This window comes from Pseudopipra pipra, chromosome 1, assembly GCF_036250125.1.
Source record: "Pseudopipra pipra isolate bDixPip1 chromosome 1, bDixPip1.hap1, whole genome shotgun sequence".
Lineage (NCBI taxonomy): Eukaryota > Metazoa > Chordata > Aves > Passeriformes > Pipridae > Pseudopipra > Pseudopipra pipra.
Genome location: NC_087549.1, coordinates 111,224,826 through 111,241,802, shown reverse-complemented (window position 1 = coordinate 111,241,802; position 16,977 = coordinate 111,224,826). Strand labels below are relative to the sequence as shown.

The 16,977-nt window shown below is 42.9% G+C and overlaps 1 protein-coding gene across 4 annotated transcripts in view; it reads left to right on the top strand.

Annotated features, from left to right (window-relative positions):
• The window catches only part of TMEM108 (transmembrane protein 108), a 163,037-nt gene that overhangs the window by 127,582 nt on the left and 18,478 nt on the right, over positions 1–16,977 (top strand). The window lies entirely within an intron of this gene.

The following is a 16,977-nucleotide window of genomic DNA, read 5'->3' as shown; positions in this document are numbered from 1 at the left end:
ACTTTTGACTCAGTGGCAGAATCCTTTCTTAATGTAGCTATACCATACTTCAAAAATATTTGCAGTGAATTTATTTCCAGTTGGATCTAAATCCTCCAGCAAACTCTAAATTTATTACCTCTGTCGTGCGCAAAATACCTTCTTTATACCTCATATCAGCTTCCTTTCAAACCAGGTGGTACTTAGAGTTTATGGCATACTACATTATAGTCACTTACCATCATACATATTGTGTTCTTCCATGGCTGTAAATGTTAAAGGACACCTTTCTGCCCTACTTGAAAGGAGGGGGAGAGCAGAAAACACATGTATTAGCAAAATTGCTGTCATTTTTTTCATCACATCAAGGTTGAAATAACCAATCCATTAAAAGAGGGGTAATACATCATTCATTATTTGCTGCTTGCTATGGCAAGCCACTGGCTCAGCACATACAGACTTATGGATTTGGTACGTGGAAAGCTGTAATGAATGTGCAGTTGTGTTGTGATAAGCAAAATTGATGCTAATATTTACTGCTCTGTGCAACTGCTATGTATCAAGTGTTTCCCCCTCCCTTCTTATTTGCCCCCCTCTGTACTTGCAAGCAAATGTTCCAGCCATTTAATTTCCACCCCGATTATCACTCAGTAGCAAGCTAGTCAGCAGGGGCTCCTACCCTGTAGAGGACAGAAACCTGAGGGAGGTCGGTTTGCCATGCCACCGTGCCCTCGTCTTTGGCTGCTGTTGTGCCTGTGAGTGAGGGCAGCTCTGTGTACTTCACTCTCCACCTATTATTTTAATCAAAATATATTGGATCAACTGGAGGATATCTTGCTGTGCAAAGCAACAGTGAAACCTGGCATCAAATGCTTCAAACATATGTAACAACATAATATCTTACATTGGTGTATAGAGATTATATTTCTTATTTTTATATCTAGAAAGACACTAAAAAGTGTATGTAGTAGGTAGGTAGATAGATAAGATAGACAGACAGATCCATTACTATATTCTTAAAAAGCCAGCTGGTTGCAGCATCCCATAGTAAGACCCTTTATTTAGGCCCCTGCCCCACTTTGGGTGGGAGGAGGCCAGGACACCATGGGGACACAACAGGCTCCATCCTTGTGCACCCAGGAGTAACCCTTCTGCAGCTTCATAAGAGGGTTCCTTTGGCAAATCCTGGAAAGGCAGTGATGGGCTGGGCAGCACAACTGATGTAAAGGCTTGGGTGACTTTCCATGTGTTCGCTGATGTTCCTTGCATGCAGCTTCTGAGGTTCCTTTTGAAATAAAACAGAAATGTCCACATGATGTCTGGTTCTTCACACTCACCTGTCTATAGACACAACAGGGTGTGCTTGTGGCTTGGTGTTTATGGTTTCTGGACTCATTAACTACATGTTCAGGAAGTGGATCCATAAAACTAATGATGCATCAGTACTCCCTATGGTGCAGACATCATTCCTGTACTCTTATTTTTGCAGTATGGACAGTAAGAGCACACTCCAGGGTTTGTTGTGGCCAGAACATAGAGCTTCATACACATCCCAGGCAGTTGAGCCTATACTAAATGACCTGCCCACTGGAAAGGCTGAAAGTAACACAGGATAACCTGCCCACTGAATGTAACTTTTTTCATATTCAGTACAAGAAAATCTTGCCTATTCTCTATTGGGATATATCCATCAGCTCTGCTGACTGCCTGTCTCTTCTGCTCCTCCCTTACAGCTATCTGATCTGTTTTTTTAATTGTTGCTTCTACTGCAGTATATCATTATTTTTGGGGTTTGAAATGTTTTTCTAATCAAATTTCCCTGTTTTCCTGAATGCTGAGTTGCAGATGCTTTATAACTACCATTATCCTATTATTTTTAAATAAGAATGCTGTATGCTCACTGAAAGTCTGAGCAGCAAACTTCATCTTAATTTGTCTGTCCACCTCTCAGCATTCCCATGTCAGCCACATTAGGGAAATAGGGGTTGCGTGCATGCACCTTGGAGACAAATCCCCATAAAACATGCAAACACTGTCATCCATTTCTAAAGAGGAACAGCTTCACTATTACACTTGGTTTCTCAAAATAGCCAAAAGGTAATGGGTCCTAATCTGCCCTCAGCTCTGCTTCTGCAACCCCTGTGATTGCAGTGCGTTGCAAGTGCCTCATGGACAGGCAGATCCTGCTTCCCCTTGTGTCTTGTTATGCCCTGATCATCATCAGAGCACCAAGGTGAGCTTGAACCTGATGGGGAAGCCTGATGGCACAGGGGGACTATGCAAGCTTTTTGTCTTAGGAACATGAAGCAAAAATGGCAGAGCAGGCACCTGGGTCCTTGAAAATCTGCTGTCTTCTGCCCACAGCACTTGCCCTTGATCACTGTAAAAAATGCACTTCAGCAACTCAACATCCCTTCCTTCTAGATCTAGATGTGGGCATTTGTGTCTCAGTATTTCTATATCTGCCAGGAGAGTTTGAGCAGGAGCAAAACAAGTCATTCATGGCTCACTAGAGCAGTGAGTGGTTGCAGCTTTTGACAGCGTGACAAGTGAGTAATAATATGTTTTCACATGTGGCCCCATGTGATATCCTCAATGTCTTCATGCTGTCCCAGGGAATGACATGTGAAATGGGGTAGTTACATGGTGTTTCATAAGCACTGCCTTTGGCTAAGGATGTGCATACAGTTAGGCTGGTCAGAAGGTTTTCCAGTGCAAATAATTTTTAGCTAAAAAAGACTAGAGCTAAACCAGCTTTTTTTGTTTGTCTGTGTATCTTGCATGCAGCAAAACAAGGTGTTTTTTAAACAGGAGACTCGAATTCCTGCTTGAACCTTCCATTATGAGCATTTGGAGCTGGGGCTTTTACTTCCAGTGGCTAGAACTTTTAAAAATCTCATTTGCTCTTACCAAAGCTGCAGAAGACAAGCACGGGTACAAGTGTTCATTGGAGAATGAACCAATGACTACAATGTCCCTGCAATGCCTAATACAGTGAAGGCCCCTCATCCAATCAATGTGTCTCAATGTGAAAGGCATAAATATATCAGATGATGATTGTTGTGGGTTTACCCTGGCCATATTCTAGGCACCCACTAAAATCATTAAGAGCTGGGAGAAGTCACACAGGCAAAACAAAACTCAACGTGAGAATGGTCTTAAAATTTATTACTAACAGGATAAGAGCTAAAGAGTGAGAAATAAAACAGCCTTGAAAACACTTTTCACCCACCCCTCCTTCCTTCCATGTTCTCCCTCCTCCCCCCTCACATCAGTGCAGGGAAAGAAGTCCACCCCTAGGGCAACAGGTCTTCCAAATCTGCTATCGCGTAGGTCACGCTTCCATGGCGTGCAGGGGGTCTCTGCACCTCGATGGTCCTTCATGGGCTGCAGGGGGACAACCTGCCTCACTATGATCTTCACCATGGATTACAGGAGAGCCAAAGCTCTGAGTCCTTCCCCTGTTCCGTGGGGTCCCTCCCATGGGAATAAGTCCTTGATGGACCTCTCCAACATGGGCCCACCTCCCCCCACCCCGTGTCGCAGGTCTTCCATATCTACTTTCCCGAAGGTCATTCCTCCATGGGATGCAGGGGGTCTCTGCACCCCAGTGGTTTTTCATAGGATGTTGCTGGGTATCTGTCGAAGGTCTTGGTCCTAGGGGGGGAAGAATGACAGACGACACACACGAGGATGGTGAGACAAAGAGATGTCTGCCTGCTCAGCACGGGAGGCAGCCTTTTAATAGGTTTTCCTACTTCTATTTTCCCCCACACACAACACAAACATATTTCCACAAAAACACTGAGGAATGCGCACCTGCACTTCAGCCACACAGCTCAAGGCTGTGTCCATGGGAACTATCTAGTTAGCTTCACTGCTCCCATGGAAAATGGCCCAACACCTTGTAACATTCCAAACTCCTCAAACTTCAGTTGTGGGGCTGTGACTTCACCCCACAATAGGATGCAGTCCTTCACGGAGGGTGAGCTGTACCAACATGGGTTCCCCACAGGGCCATGAGTCCTAACCTGCTCCTAACCTAACTCCTAACCTGGGCTTTCCTCTCCACAGGCCACAAGTCTCTTGACCCTCCTGGGCCTTCCGTGGAGGGTAACGGCCTTCTCCCATGCATCCATCTGCTCCATCATGGGCTTCTCGCAGGGCGGGCCCGGGGACTGCGGGGTCGCTTCTCTCCGGGCTGGGTGCCGCGTGGCCCATGCCGGCCTGCCGTCACCCACCCCCCCCGCCATGGTGGGGGAGGCAGCAGGGCCGCCCGGGAGCTTTGGTCAGCTCTTTCCTGGATGGAATTTCTTCTGCACGACAAGTTTTTTCTTAAATATGTTATCACAGAGGCGTTGCTAAAACTTCTGATTGGCTCTCCTTCTTGGGCCGCACCAGGAAGTCTGCGCTGGGGCCATCCATCATCAGCTCCAGGGGGGGAAAAACCACATAAGCCCACGACAGTGATAAAACCTCTGGGCAGTCTTTGCAAGTGCAGTTCTGGCTGTGGTCTAGGCTGCAAGGTTCAGCTTGAAAGATGGGGCTGCCAAAGCAGGTGCTGAGCAAGGATCTGGGTGAAGTCTTGCAAACATTCACAATAGTCATCGTAGCAGGGTTCCTGACTGTCAGACACAAGAAAAGGATTAAAATTACCCTGAACAGCCTATGATTATCTCATGTTGAGAGCAAAAATGTCCTTTCTAGGAAAGAAGAAAGGCACGCTCCCACTCAGGAGCGTGTAGGCTCTTCCAAAGCTAATTTATGATGGAGATGTGGGAATCGTTAATTACTCCTGTGGAAACAAACCACTGTTACAGCTTCAGACAGTTTTCTGTTTCCAGGCTTTCTGACAGTTTTCACTTGTTCCTAATTTTATCAAGAAAGTTCCTTGTGGGGTGGCAGTGTACTTCTCAGGTTTGGCCTCAGTCTAAAGGTGAATATTTCAAGAACTCTCAGCAAAATCAGCCCAGCTGTTTCTATGATGTGTGGGTGTGAAGAGAAACCAGCTATTCCTATTTGTTCCGGTTGCAGCTTCTCTGACCTCATAACTCAAGAACAGCTGACGCTAGGAAATTTGAACTCAGCTTGTTTTATAGACCTCAGTGATGAAGGAGAAAACAGTTCATGTCTGAAGAAAATCAATTCAATATTTCTAGAGTTGGGAGCAATTAGAGTAGAAGGCCAAGTTTTACTTTGAAATACAGCAGCACAGCTCCACTGAAATGCCAGTCTGAAGGTAGAACTCATCCTGGCACAGTTTGTACATATTGATGAAGAATTTCATTTTTCCTAGAATGTTAAACAGAGGTTGAAGAGAAATCTTAGATTTATTCTGCATGAAAGGCCCGGTTCCAGCTCTGATGCCAAATATGAATCAAAGTATAAATAATATGCATTCAGCACAGAGTAAATATCTCAACCGTGTCAATGGGAGGTTTGTGCAATGATCAGAAATAGGATTTTGCCATGTATAGCAATTAACTTTTGCAGATAACATTATTTATTCTGAACATATTTCTTATATCTAGTATTGCTAGGTAAGAAATTTGCCATTTTCCACTCCTATTTTTCTCTGTTCCCCTTTTTCCTTTTTCTGTCTTTCTCCCTACTCCCTGTCTTGGGGTATCTCCTTCGTCCTGCCTTCCTTCTTTCCTTCCTTATAGCAATGCTCTAAGCCTACTATCTGCAGGGGTGTCCCTAGTATCTTCCCCATTCCAGGGAGTAGTAAAGAGTTAATACTGGCATTTAAGTGTTGGTTTGGGGGTTTAACTTGACATGTTGGTGGCAGTAGAAAGACACAAACTTTCAAGTCCTAGAAAACCAGAACACAAGTATGGATTACATTTCATCAAAATGTTGAGGGATTGGTCATGAAAATCCATTGAGTGGGTTTGCATCAGCCTTTCTGTCAAGCTGAGCACTTGCATGAAATTCCACATAAAATTCCACCAAATCTGTCCCTTCATCTTCAAATAAGCTTCTTGACCTAAGCAAAATAACTATAAACTGCAAATCGTTAAAAGGAACAGACATATTAAAGCCCCTTAAACACATAGCATGTTTACAAAAAGTGGATTTTTCCAGCCCCTGCCTGTTATTGGATTGTCCCATGCTGTATTAGAAAAACTGCAAATGAACAGCAGTTATGAAATCAAGCCTTCCTACTCCTAAGCCTTCAAAAGAAGCCTCCCCAGATGGCCTGACATCTCTTGACATAATTCTCTATTTGGTCTGACAGTCATGTCCCTCAGCAAGGCCCTCTGGGTCTAGCTGAGGTCAGTTTGCCAGCCAGGGCTCTCATCCATCCAGTTCAAGAGGATTCTACCTCTTGTGATTTGGAGTCAGAGCACTCAATTCTTCCACCTCAGCTGAGTGTCGGTCGTCATGACATATATTTGCAGTTAAGCAAATGAGATTGTGGCCTCATTTTGCGTGAGGAGGCATCTTTTTAAATTGATTTTATCTTCATAAACTGTATGCCATGCATACATGGTAGAAAATTTTGCTGTACATAGAGATGATGCTTCCATTCCATATGAGTCAATTTTGCTCAAGGTCTAGACGTAACAGAGACTAACAAGGAGCTTTGCATGCCTGGATTTATATCTCCTCTCCCAGCAGAAACACTTCAGACTCACCTCAGTATGCTCCATCTGATCCATGGTATTGTCTTCCTTGGGCAGACTGTGTCAATAGCTTTTTCTAATTTCCAACAAATGAAATACCTTGAAATATTTACTGCAAGAGGAGCCTAGATCTAAACTGTTATGGATTACATTTTTTTCTGATTTGTTTATTGATAAAAAGATGAACAAAAAGAACCCCATGAAATATAAATGTGTATGTTAATTAGAAGTAACACTGATATGCCCAGCCTTATTCCCCCACAACTGCTGCTATAATGTGTCTGTGCCTGTGGGTACACAGGAGGGACAGCTTGTCAGTCCAAAGATTTCATCTTTGAACAAGAAGACTCTTCGGCATAATCATACACACAACACAGGAAAACATGTAAATGTACCCCACCAGGAGCCTGCTAGGAAGGGATTTGCATAGCTGCCATCAGCAACTCTTATTCTGTGGAGGGTGAGTTTGATCATATTCATACCTGAGAACGAATGAATGGGTGATTCATTTTTTTAAACAGAGATTACAATTGATCATTTTGTCCTACCATCTAAAAATATTACTTCCTTTCTCCCTTCCCCTTCTGTCCTCTCTTTCCTCCTCCACCTTGCAATTATTGTGGTTTTTTTAAGGCTAGTAGCTCAGCAGGGCTGTCTCAGGAGGGAGTTGTAGGGAGAAGCATGCACTGACATGATCCTGTTAGTAAACCGTACCACCATGATGAAACTGGAGCTTTGGAGGGGTCAATCTGCACTGATGGCTCAAAGGGTGTTGTAAAAACAGTGTGAAACAACGGAGTGCTCTTGGCCTTGCAGCTGTCCAGGTACAGAGCCAGCCCCAGGATGGCTCCAGCTTGGCAGCGCTTTTTGGGTTTCAGTACGATCAGACATCTCACATGAGCTGAGGGGTCAGGCCTGTTGTTCTACAGAGCCTGCAAGACAGTCGAGTGTGTGTGGTTGCCTGGGCCATAAATTGAAAATGAGGGGCTAGGTGGGGCCTGCTCACCCAAGTTCTGCTGCAGGAAAAGCCAAATGAACCTCTTCCTTCCATCCATCCATTCATCCATCCATGTGACTGGAGAGCTGTGTTCCAGTGGCTTTGTACCTCTGTCTTTTGTGGATAATTGAACACCCTCTAGAATTAAAAAGCTTCCATGGAATCACACAAGAAAAATTTTAGCCTGTTGTAGAAAAAAGATATGAATATTTATTAAAACTCAAAGGATTTTGAAGAATAATTTCTTCAGCAACCTGCTGGTTTCATCTCTGCTAAGCTTTCCCTGTGATTTTTCTCCCAGATCCTCATATGGGCTGCATGCATCAGGAAAGCCCTAATGCTATGTACATCTGGTGCCTGGCCCCAGAGCTTGTGATGCCCCCTCTTTTTCACTGGACAGTTGTTGTTCTGGAGCCACAAAGGGAGCAAGATTTAAAATGTTTCCCTTTCAAGCAGAAGTGAAGCACAGCAACTCTCTGCAAAGTGACTCAGCCTGACCTTGGGCACGTCTCTTTTTCTGCCGTTCCAGAAACAAGAGGCAGAGCTCTCCAGCTGCACCCTTTCCCCTTCCTCCCCATGCCTGTCCCACACTCCCCTCAAAGTCTACAATTGGCAGGAAGATAGAGCTGTTAAGATAACTCAGTGCTATGCAGACAGCCGTCTTATATCAGAGGGGTCTTGTTGAGGGAGGTCATGCTCTCCCTGTGCCTCCAGAGCCTCTCTGTGGGTGACTGGGCAATAAAGAATCTGAAAATCTCCTGCTCAGGTTAAAGGATGGTATCAGATGTTTTGCTTTCCAACAATTCCACATAAGAAATAAATACCTCTTTTGTTTTCAGGTTTCATTTTTAAAACAGCTTGTAAGAATTATCATCATATTCACTTTTTAACCATGCACTGTCAAGAGTGCAGAGGTGAAAGCATGTTCGTGTCTAGCCACTCCCAAGACCCCAGTGAGTGAGTAGAGACAGCACTGTCTCTGTTTCAATTCAGGGCTGAGCCCTGCATTGCTCCTTCTCCTGTCTTCTGGAAATATCACATCTGGACTGACTCCAAACCTGAAAAATTTTAGCCCTGTTAAATAATCATTGTGACAGTTATGTGTCTCTTAAAACCACAGGCTTATTAGAGAACCATAATTTTGGTCAGTGCCTTAGGTACATTCTTCCTTTTTGCCCTCCTTTCAGTCCTTTTCTAAGTTATTCCACATACATATTTAACATGTGCCAAAGATTTTTACGTATAAAAAGAGGGAAAGTTTGGAAACAGCATTGGATAAGTTAGGTAATATGATGTAATTTCAAGGAATAAGTCTGGATATTTTTTTCTCCTACATGGTACATGTCACGTAGCTTGGAAGATCAGTTAGTGCCTTGGACACGTCCATGGTAGCTAGATGATTTTTCAAGGGACATGCTGAAAAAATAAAGTAGCCAAGCTTGAACCCAGTACACAGAGTTATACAGCCTTTGACTGCAGTTACTTATTAAACCCAAAGATGAATTTGACTGTAGAAATTAAAAATGTGTCACAAAAACCCCTGTAAAGTGCCCAATGCACTGCTGATAAATATGGAACATTTGTGTCTTGCTAAATGTATTTTTTCATAATTACCAGTATATGGATTTGTATTTTTGAAGGCCCTAACAGTGAGTCTCCTGTGATGGATGCACAATAAAAAAGGACTAATTGGAAGCATTAATTTAGACAGAGGCAGAAGTTGACACGGGGCTCTGTGTAAGAGATGCTTTATATTACCATAGCAAGTACAAAGTGTTTGCCTGTAATTTGCAAGCTCAAATCACACCACCTTCACAAACAAATTGTTGAAAACTGTTGCTGTGCCATTTTTTCCTCTTTTTGTTTTATTATACTCCTGATAAATATCTTGGACCCAAGGTCATCCTAAGGAAATAGTTGTAATGCAATAGAAACATTGCTGTAGGTGCTGCTGTGTTTCTGGCAATATAATTGACAGTGAATGAGCATGCAGGAGCAGCTCCCAGCAGGGACACTTTTGAATAAATATACAGTAAGTAAGCACAGCAGATTGGGAGACTGATGTATCTGCGTAAGGAGCTGTGTGCTGTAGGTACCCTCAAAACTCTTCTGTGAGAGCAGAGGTACATGTCCATTTTGCTGCTCCCCCTGCTTTATCCGCTTGCTCCCATCTCAGTCCCAGTTCAGTAAAGTGTGATCATGTGTGATACTTCTGGCACATGGGTGATGCCTCCAACATCAGATGGAAGCAGCTCCTGTTCCAGTGCCTTGCTGAGGCAGCGTTCAGAACAGGAAGCTGGATTCTGATTGCACCAAGATACAACCTGAGGCAGTTTTCTTATTATCTGGATTCTGATTGCACCAAGATACAACCTTAGGCAGTTTTCTTATTATCTGAGGGATTTCAGTCACTGGCCTTACTTCATGCCAGATCACTTGTTTGTAGCCACTATATACAAGTTACTGTTTGTGAATAATCTTGGGCTAAACAGCTGTTTTCCACATCTTTGGAATGCAAGTATTTGAGTTTTATTTAAATCTCCTATTTGACTTGAACAGTGATTTCCAAAAAACTAGGTAAAAGGGGAAATTAAGCACCTAAGCACCAAAACAAGGTTGTGCTAAGCTGTCATGATGGCTTCAGGTGGCCCACCCAGCACCCGGATTTGAAGAGAACAAAAAATGAGCCCTTCCACTCCTTTGACTACTCCTTCCAGTTCATAATTGCCATTGATCTTCAAATTATTTCTTACTTCTAATTTGGTCATTGGTCTTCAGCTCCCAAACGTGTTTTACTTCTGTGAGTTCCGTTATTGTGTCCTGTGTTCTCCTCTCAGAATCATTTGTATGTTGAATTGTCTTACTAATTGCAGAGGAGTTGTCCTGGATTTACACTGCTGCAGCAGAAGCCACCATCAGTTCCGGGGGTCTTTTCCTGACACTGCTATCAATGGTCCTGGAACTGGTCCCTCAATCAAGCCTTCTGGTTTTTATTTCCTTCCAGTCCTTTCAACTCATATTGAACAGGGCTGAAATTCCTTCAGAATTCCTTCTTTATCTTCAGATTGTGTCCTTTGTATAATGCTTCTTGATATTCCTTCCTCTTGGTGTCCTGACCTTTACTAAGGCTGTCGCTAATACATTCTCTTAGCCATGGTAGTTAATGCTAATGCAAGGATTAATGTTCTCCTGCAGCTTTAGCACTGATATGCCACACTTAGTGCTCTGTCTTCAAACAAAATTACATTCTGATATTGCACTTTACTGTGGGAATAGTTTTGCTGTTTGGGTACAATGACAGCTGAGAATGCTTAAAAAGAGAGAGAGAGAGAAAATGTAATAAGGCAAAAGCGTGACAAGACACTTATGTCAGTATTATCATTGCATTTCACAGGAGTGTAACATCTGACTGCCACACAGCTCTTCCAGCATCTGTCTGTTGAGGACCAAGAGTGATGTTTAATTGTAGCTCATTCAAAGTGCTTGAACAGAAAGTTCTTTGCTTGTCAACAGCTCTGCTGTGCCCTAGTTTCAAGGTTATGTTTTCTATATTAATAAATTAAGTCCAGACCAAGGAAAGCCTGGAACAGAGCAGTGTAAGCAGTAAAAACATGTTATTATCTATTTCAGAGATGAATTTGTCTTTCCAAGCACACCTCTGGGTATGTTCACACTTGCATTGTTTCTAAGGAAACAACTCACAGCTGTGTTGGAGGTTTTTTGCCAATGCACCAGGAAATCTCAAGCCCTCCCTGGGACCCAGGCAGTCACACATATCAAGGACAGTGCAGTGAAGCCAGGTGCTACCACTGATGTAGGCACTGACACTACCAAAAATCGAATGTTCCCATTCCATGGCTGGCATTTCTGCCCTTCCGAGAGAAAACAATCAGTACCCCTCAAGAGCAGAGCAGTTGGATCATGGGGCTAGAGACACATCACACAGCAAAGCATCAGGACAAGCACCTCAGGACTTTGCTGCTGCGATGCTTTTTTGGCACGGGACACCCGGGCTATCCGTGTACTATAAAGGCAGAGGTGTCTGAGCGCTTGGTGCTCTCGGCAGCCATCCAGGGTTGCTGTGCAGCACTGCACAGTTGCTGTGCTCTTGGAGGGAAGACGGCGCAGGGGAGAGGCAGGAGAACAGCCACTCTCTACTTTGCCTGCTAATTCCAGCCCTATCAGCAGTAGCTGAAGAGTAAGTACTGCACTTTGGAAACTATGTTATAGCCTGACTGAAATAAAATGAGGCTCCCAGCGTAGTTGCTGGAGGGGGAGAGAGATAAGATGTCCACGTCATATCACCAACAACATAACTGGTATTAACGAAACAGAAGTCAAGGATGAATGAGCATTGAGGCTGAGCTAACTTTCATATCAAGAGAAGATCCCTGAAGGGCTGTGTGCTGACAGGGCAACATGGAAAAGCTGGTACATTTAATCTCTTCACAAGGGCTGTTCTGTGAATAATCAGAAGTTGTTAAGGTTGTCAGTCCAATTTCCTTCTAAAATAAAATTTAAGTGTGGAGGTGATGACATTTCAGGAAGGGGTAAAGTAAATTCTCTCCTCAATATAAATAGTGGCAGGTCTAACCAGAAAAGAAAGACGAATAAAATATCTTAACCTGTAAAGTACTGTGCAAATAATGCTGCAATAGGGGGTATGCTCATTATTATTACTATAATTCCAAAGAGTTATTCAGTGTTGATCGTGTGAAGAAGCGCGTATGACAGTGCCAGCCTGTCACATTTAAGGCAGGATGAAACTCTGATGATCTGAGTCCACTATGAACACTTAAATCATTGAATGTAAATGATGTTTCAGATATACAGTATGTTCCTGTGAAAAGACAAGACCAACACATGTTCAAAATAGCATTCCAAAAAATAGCAAACACATGTTGGTAGTGCATTTTTTATTTCTTTTTAATGGAAATGAGCATTTAAAAAGAGACCATCCACACATAAAAACATTTTACTTTGTTGTGTAACTGCATTCATGCTGAATAAGAAATATGAATTGCAGAAGTGAATTAACTGCAGAGTTGATAGAGCATATTTTTATAAAGTGAGATCCTCTTCCTAACTTTACATGTATTTCCATTTGAATTACTGATCCTCTGACTAATCAAATATGCTGTGTCACTATGTCATCTCACCCTTCTTTGTGTATGATATTGCTTATCTTCACCTCTTGAATCTTATTCAGAAGCAATAACACTGAGTGAAATATAAGCAGTAGAGTCCTGCTCTCATTACCAGAAATTATATCCAGCTTATGCTGTGACCTTACTTATAAGTATATATGATTTACTGTACCAAGTTGGACCATCATTCCTTCCAGACCAATACCCAGCTTCAAAGGATGGCAAAAAATCCATATTTCAATACCTGTGCAATCTTGCAGTTCACCTAATGGAGCAAAAACAACATTCTTCATCTCTGCATTGAGCAGCTGATATTTTGAAGAAGGGAACTTGATCTTTCCCTTTTTATCTTTGCATGTCCTAATGCAACGTGCACCTCTGACACTCTAGAGTTTCAGACGTGCACCTCCATTTGTTTGCAGGCTGTGGAGGGGCTTTGTTGACCCCCTTGGGCCATACGTAGATTTTCTTGAAGAGTAGTTCACAGAGTAGCCACCCATGTGGCTCACTGCAGGTGGTCCATGACGAAATCCAAGTTAATTTGAAATCAGCTTTTTAACTAAAGCCAGGTTCAATTCAAGACAGCAAAGAGGCAGTACAAACTTTTGTTCCAGAAGCCAAAGGAAAGCTGTCACTACTCTGTAGGAAGGATGAACAGAAGTGGAAACAGCTCCCTTCTTTCCCCAGCAACCTTACATCCACTCCAGAGGCTTAGCTAGCGTAATCCAGCAGATAATAAGAGCAGCCTTTCTGGCTGATTTATGTGTAGCCTTACATCCTTGTGCTGTTCTTGCAGGAGAGAATCTGGACATGGAAACTCTTGCTCCCTATTATGTCCCAAGTCTACCTTGGGAGTTATTCCCATTCACATCTGACCCTTTGTATCCCCAAACCAGTCCCCAGTCCCCCTTACTGGAAATGCTGACTCCCTTGATTTTGACCTGGTTTTGTTTTCATTTGCACAAATGATAAACTGAGACAGTAAATAACTTGAACAAGCATCCCCCACATTTACTCATTCTGAGTCAGTGTCCCTTTTCTTTCAACTGGGCAATGGTCAAAAAGTCAGAGTAAAGCTTTCCTGCAGGTAAATATAATAATTACTTTCTAATTGTGCATTGCCTGCCCACATAACAAATCAGTGCAGGCTTCTCATTACTGTCTCTCATTGGAGATCCAGTAAAAGTATACCCAGGCACTTGGAAGTAATAATGTGTTTGAAGGGGGCATAAGTAATAAATCATCCAGATTACTTTCAGTGAACAGATGAAATGACAGAAATACCTTCAGGGTTTGTAGAAGTCAGTCAGCCTATGCATAACTATAGCATCCCTTCTGGCTGCTGTATGAACGTTTCTGTACCTGCAGCTGGAGAATTTAAACACAGCTTTTGCAAGTAGAGGAAAAAAAAGTCTCCACTGTCAAAGCCGAGGGATCCACAAGTAGAGTGCTCTGCTCTGCCTCCTCACCACTTGTCCTACAGTATGTTACAATATTTGAAATCAACCAGAATCAGGAGTTACTGGGAAAGACAGACAGTGGGATAGACAACCTGTTCCTGTAAATGTTTCCTTAGAAAAGACAGGCTAAAAATGACTGTGCCACAATGAAAGAGTATCCTGAGTCTAGAATAAGCGTTCTTGATTGATAGGTAAGCTGGTGTTACTTAGAGCTGGAGGCTTAGTCTTGAAGAAATTAGGTTTGGAAAGGACATATAAACTGGTGCTGGAATCAAAAGCCTTTGACTTGGTTACCTCCAGCAGCAAGTGGGAGGTTTTTGAAAGGAGTGCAGCAGGCCTAGGAGCTGTGGTTTTTTTGGAAAAAGGTTTATGCATGAAGAAGTGGCTTCTACTTCCTCATGCTATCAGACATCTTGCCTTGCAGGGGTCAGGTGTAGCTGATCCGTAGCGTGCTGTTCTGTTGAGAGGCAATAGCTCCTAGTTTCAGCTGAATTTGTGTTTGCCCACTTACCCTCTAATACGAGAAAGAAAAATGCTTCCTAATCCATCCCCATGGAAAGGCTGTCAGGCCCTGCTCTTGTCTACTCTTTGTGCCAGTGAAGTGTTGCTGTATAAAGCTTGTTGTTTGGTGTTCTGTAGAAACTGGTTCTGAATGTCCAAAGCAGTGGAATTTCATCTCCTTGAAAGTATCACAATACAGGGACTACATTTCACCTTTTCAGACATCACTTTTATTTATCCCTGTAGGGTTTGCTTTATGATGATGCCATCTAAATACATAGAGGGATATGAAGTGGGATTCCTCTCAAGTAAGTTTTGTCACCTGAAGGCTGGACATCAAGTTAAAGCTCATCATCCACAATGTTACCTCTTTTGCTCATGGCAAGAGAGGAGCCTCTCTGGGGTACCAGTCAGCCTGTGGGTGGGTCAATTGCCTGCCAGAGCCTCAGACACCTTAGGCTAAGCATGTAGCTTTTACATATCTGAAGTTACTTACTGTTTGGGGAGTTTTCAGAAACCTTTGCAAGATGGCTTTGAATCCTTCTTTCTCCTTCTTATTGCTGCTTGTGAAATGGATACCCTTGCTTGAGTTAGCATCAGTAACACCAACTACATCCTCTCTTTGGCAAGATCCTATTTTAAGCTTTTCATCAGAGGCCACAGCTATTTGTGTCATTGTCAAAACTCTTCAAAAGGTCTGGTGACATTGATGGTAGGTCTCTTAGAAGCCAAAGGTTCTGCAGTAACATAAATAGGATCAGCAGCACTAAGTGCAGGTGAAAGAAAAGCCAGCTGCACATCCTTTCTGTCTCCCTTGGCAACAACATCCTGCCAACAAAAACTGCTGCCAAGTAAAGGCTGGAAAGGAAGGGATGTGCATTTGCAAAGCTGGGGCTGGACAAGCTTTGTGTGAGGGGGGAGCTGTCAGACCAAGGAAGGCTCATGCGCTTTTAAAATTATTTTTGGTTTGTTCCATGTGTTTTTGGACAAGGGATTGCACAGAGCCTCTGTCCCCATGAAGAGTTTTCATATTATGAAATTCCAAATGAAGTCTCTGCAGTTTTGAGCCATATGTTTCCATCCATGACAGCACATAGGGAAGAAATCTGTGGTGAATTACTACTTACAGATGTGGCAAATCTTCCAGCAAAGGTTAAAATATGTGGCATGGTTCTCTTGTTACACCAGCTGCAGCTTCGTGCTAAATCATTGTTTGAGCAGCAAGCTCTTAATCAGCCCTGAGTTCTAGAAACTGCTAAACAAGCTGATATTTGTAAGGACCAGGTTTGTGGGGTTTTTTTGTAATGCACTAAATATCTTTATTTAGAAAAACCTTCAGACAGGAAACAATAAGGGCAAAAAGTGAACTGCAAAGGGAGAAAAGGAGCATCATCACAAAAGCACAAAAATGCAAAGCAGAACTAAGGTTATTATTTGTACTCTATCTTCCCATGTCCTCATGACTGTGAAAACAGCATTTGTGTAACTGTGGGTAAAATGGGCTTGTGATATATACACCTGCCTAGCCTTCCTGATAGGGACTTTTGTCTCGAAAAATCAGCACTGGAGTCACTGTCGGAGGCCCCGTAGTGCTGCCAAATCTCAAACCTATTGTCACAACATCATTTCTTTCTGATTTCACCGCAGCATCAGAAAAGAAGTCTGGTGGCAATATGCTTATATCCAAGGCCTGAAAAAAAATGAGGATGTTCGCACCTGCTATGATAAGAGAGCAGAAGGAACTAGCTTTTCTCTCCAGAAAAATATTAGGAATTAATTTCATGAGGAGCCCATATCACAAACTGCTTAGGCTGTTACAGCACCCCTGGACGCAACAGGGACTCTGAAGCAAAAACTGAGTAGTGGGGATTGCACTCTGACTCCTGGGGGATTCCCACACCACTCAAGAAGCCCCCAACTTGTTGCTCTCTTAACATTTCCATGTGCCTTTTGAGGGATTGGTAGTTGGCTGCACAGGGCACATTTTTGTGCTCTTCAGGCAGCATGTTCTTCCAGACACCCAGCTGTGCCAAAGAGACAGAGAGAAACAGAAAAAGAAAAGAAGAAATGGAAGAAAGGAGTCAGGATTATGGCTTTAGGAATCACAGATCTGTGGACTTCTTTATGGTTACATATAGAAATCACCCATTCACCACTGAAGAGTGAAGAAATAAAATACAGAACATGCATTTTGATGCCAGGGAAGGAGAGAAGATAATCACTGTTTCATTCCCTGTATTTTCCTCTGACAGGAATATTAATAT